Here is a 4,570-nt window from a genome sequence, read left to right as displayed (position 1 = left end):
TCTACATATACATATACATATACATATATATATATATATATATATATATATATATATATATATATATATATATATATTATAATAATTTAAGTTAATTTTAATAATAAAGTTATGGTTTAGTTGGGTTATTGTAAGAAATATTTTATGGGTTTTAAAGTCGGAACTCTGTCCGTGTAACGCTACGCGATAAATAATCACTGTAAGCTATGTTCTTCCTTTTTAAATTAATGTTTCGTAACTAAGTTATTATTATGCTTATTTGAGCCGAAGTAATCGCGATGTTGGACTAAATATTTTAGATGGGGTTCTTGAATTTTGTACCATAATTCGGGTTTGGACAAATGACCGACACTTGTGAACATTGGACTATTGACTATTAATAGGTAGGGGGTATTGTCTAATTGAATGAAAACTCATTGGAACCTGTCGAACCTATCTTCAAATTAGTTAATCTAATAATTATTAAATTGATTACGAATGTCCTATTTAGTGACGTTTATACGACATCATTTACAATCATTTAATTAATCAATTGGATTGGGTAATTGATTATTCATTTTGGCCAAGTGGATAAATTAATATACCATGGACTAATTAAAACAGGGGTGGATTACATACAAGGGTAATTGGTGTAAATGTTAACAATGTATTAAAACCTTGGATTACACGCAGTCGATAACCTGGTGTAATTATTAACAAAGTATTAAAACCTTGTTACAGTTTAAATCCCTAATTAGTTGGAATATTTGACTTCGGTAATAAGGTTAATTTGATGAGCATTTTATAATTATGACCGATGGACTATTATGGACAAAAACCAGATAGGTATCAAATAAACCAGGACAAAGGACAATTAACCCAGAGTAATAAATTAAAATCAAAACGTCAAACATCATGATGATGGAAGTTTAAATAAGCATAATTCTTTTATCATATTTCTTATCGTACTTTTAATTACTGTCATTTTATTATTCGCAATTTTATATATCGTCATTGTTATTTATTTTACGCATTTTAATTATTGTCATTTATCTTTACGCTTAAAATATAAAATCGACAAACCGGTCATTAAACGGTAAAACCCCCTTTTATAATAATAACACTACTTATATATATATATATATATATATATATATATATATATATATATATATATATATATATATATATATATATATATATATATATATATATATATATATATATATATATACACACACACACAAATATAGTTGTGAAAAAATATAGCGTTAAACTCAGCTAGCTCCCTGTGGAACGAACCGAACTTATTAAAAACTACACTACTCTACGATTAGGTACACTGCCTATAAGTGTTGTAGCAAGATTTAGGTATATCCATCCTATAAATAAATAAATAACTTGTGTAAAATTGTATCATATTTAATATTATTTCGTAATAAAATATAATAGTATTTCGTAAACCATCGTGCACACATCAAGTTTTTGGCGCCGCTGCCGGGGAACCGAAAGCGAAACGCTATATAAAAAAAAATTAAGCTATTTTTGTAAAAATATATTTATATAAGTTTTAAATATTGAAAAAATCAAAATAAAAAAATATATATATCTATATTTTTAAATTAAAAAGTTTTTATTTATTTTTTTAGTTACAAAAACTAATAAGTAATTTTTGTTAAAATATAAGTTTTACTTAAATTATATTTTCTAAAAATTAAAATTAGAAAAAGAAAATAAAAATCAAAATAAAATAAAAAAAATATATCTGAACCTGCACGAATTTGAACCTGCGATCAGCTGAGCCTACATAGCTCCGCAGTCATGGAGCTCTTCTCTTACAGAATACCGCAGTCGCGGAGCAGTCTCAGACTGCAACATTTGACTGCATTAATTACAAATTTAGGGTTTTAATTAATTATAATTATTATTATTAAACCTAATTGGGGTTTTAATTTAATATATTTAGTTTAGTTTAATTATAATTTGTTATAATTAGTTTTAATTATATTTATAAATTAATAATTTTATAAAATAATAATATAAAAATAATATTTTTATAAAAATAAGTAATCTTATCATTTTTTTTTATAAATTGTATATTTTTAAATATTTGTACATTTTTCGTTCGTAATTAGTTTTAAACTTAGTTTTTGCCGTAGTTATTTTATATTTCTAGATTTTTAGGCTTTGTTTTAAAATCCCTTAAGTGCTTTTTCTTTAGATTAAGATTTAGGCGCTTTAGAATTTTACGACGTCGCTTATCGCCTTAGTATTAAATAAATTTTAGTGCCTTTTTAGGTTATTGCCATTTTCCGTTTAGAATTCCTTTTAAGCTTTAATACCTTTAGACGCAATCTTTAATTTTTAGTTTTTAGACTTTTAAGTTTCGAAGTTTTTCTTTCTTATTTTTATTTTTCGACGCACTCTTTTTCTTTCTCATTTCTACGCTCTAGTTTTTAGGACATAGATTTTTATCTTCTTTAAATTTCGACGAAAAATTATTTTAAGCGGTTAAATTGATAGACATCCAAAATTTTCTGCTTCGTAGTAATAGTTGGATTTGTTAGTGGCTGAGTTGTGGATTTTTCGACTTAAAGGATCCTGGCTCCCTGCTGCATCTTTTGGCTATTCGAAACGTGGGGAAAAGCAGAAAAGTCTATTAATTTAATAATTTATATAATTTTTATTTTTATAACTAATAGGATATTCAGTGAATGCACCGAGCAAAACGTTCACCACCTTTCATACGTTCACCACCTGTAACTCGATCAAGACATCTAGCCAATATTATCGCCGTTGATTTTTCTTTAGAATCATCATCTAGTCGAACAAGTACTCCAATTCGAATTTTCGGTAATCCATCTTTTGAACCCGATTTCACAATTGAGAACCCTGAGGATATTCAAGGACAATTCCAAGATCCTGAACCAATAATCATTCCTCCTGAACCACAAACCGTTAAATCAGAATCTTCTAGTGATTCGAATTCAACAATTTCAAATATGGAAATAACAGAACCTCTAAGTATGGAAGATCGAATGAGAGCCACACGCACTGGCCAAGGACACGCCATTATTAAGCCAGACATTAATGCACCAGATTATGAAATCAAAGGACAAATCCTACACATGGTAACTAATCAATTCCAATATAGTGGTACGCCAAAAGAAGATCCAAACGAACATCTTCGAACCTTTAATAGGATCTGTACTCTATTCAAAATCAGAGAAGTTGAGGATGAACAGATCTATCTCATGTTGTTTCCCTGGACTTTAAAGGGAGAAGCCAAAGATTGGTTAGAATCATTACCTGAAGGAGCGATTGACACATGGGATGTTAGTTGAGAAATTTTTTAAAAGATTCTTTCCGGCATCTAAAGTCGTGAGACTTCAAAGAGAAATTGTTACGTTCGCGCAAAAGCCAAATGAAACATTATATGAGGCGTGGACAAGATTCGGGAAGTTGTTGAGAGGATGTCCTCAACACGGTTTAGATACTTATCAAATAGTACCAATATTCTACCAAGGTGTCGATGTTACTACACGAAAAGACATCGACACAACAGCTGGTGGTTCCATTATGAAGAAAACCGCAACTGAAGCTCACAAAATCATTAATAATATAGCCTCCCACTCGCATGAGTGGCACCAGGAAAGAGATATTTTCGTTCATCTAAAGCGGCTAGAGCCGAATCTATCCATGACTTTGATTCCATTTCCGCAAAAATAGATGCTTTTAAAAAACGAGTGGAAAAGATGACTATAGATATTCATGCAATACGAATCTGTTGTGAGCAATGCGGTGGACCACACTTAACGAAAGATTGTCATATTAAGCAAACGATGGAATAACGAGAGAATGTTTCCTACATGAACCGAAGGCCGGAAAATAATTATCAAAATAATTATCAACCGCCAAGGAACTACCTTTCTGATTCCGGTTCACTCAAGCGATTCAAATCTCTTAACTTCAATCGAAATCAAAACATTCTTTACAATCCAAATGGACCCAACAATAACTCGTATAACCAACAAGGTCCGAATAACCAACCAATTCAAAACAACACTTTCAATCAACAAAGACCTGGCTTGTATAAACCACCACAACAAATCGAAGAGAAAAAGCCAAATCTAGAAGAAATGATGGCAAAACTAATTGAATCTCAAACACAATTTATTACATCTCAAACCCAAACAAATGAGAGGTTTGATCAGTCATTAAGAACTCAACAAGCTTCCATTTTGAATCTAGAAAAACATAGGTACTCTTGCTAACATGATGAGTGAGAGGGAACAAGGAATGCTACCGAGTGATACTGAAGTAAATCCTCGGAATGAGAATGTTAACATGGTTTCAACAAATTCTGAAAAATCAGCACCAGAAGATGGGAAGGTTTTAGATGTGAGTAACAATGAAGAAGTTACAACACCACCACCACCCGAGTATGTAAAGCTAGTGGTGTCACCATACAGAACACCCATCCTGTATCCAAGAAAAGGAGTTGAGTATGAGCAAGTAATAGGTAATAAAGTTTGTGATACCTCTGGAAAGAAGAAGAAGAATAAGAAAGTGCAAGAAACAAAAACCGTAG

The 4,570-nt window shown here is 30.5% G+C and overlaps 1 non-coding gene across 1 annotated transcript; it reads right to left on the bottom strand.

Annotated features, from left to right (window-relative positions):
* Positions 1–3,363: 3,363 nt before the first annotated feature.
* LOC139845887 (small nucleolar RNA R71) lies at positions 3,364–3,470 on the bottom strand. The gene has a single exon (XR_011758641.1). It is a non-coding gene; the product is annotated as a small nucleolar RNA R71 (small nucleolar RNA).
* Between the last annotated feature and the right edge of the window lie 1,100 nt (positions 3,471–4,570).

The sequence above is a fragment of the Rutidosis leptorrhynchoides genome, chromosome 4 (genome assembly GCF_046630445.1).
Source record: "Rutidosis leptorrhynchoides isolate AG116_Rl617_1_P2 chromosome 4, CSIRO_AGI_Rlap_v1, whole genome shotgun sequence".
NCBI classification, from domain to species: domain Eukaryota; kingdom Viridiplantae; phylum Streptophyta; class Magnoliopsida; order Asterales; family Asteraceae; genus Rutidosis; species Rutidosis leptorrhynchoides.
Note: the sequence above shows the minus strand (reverse complement) of the source record. Positions and strands in the feature narration are given on the sequence as shown.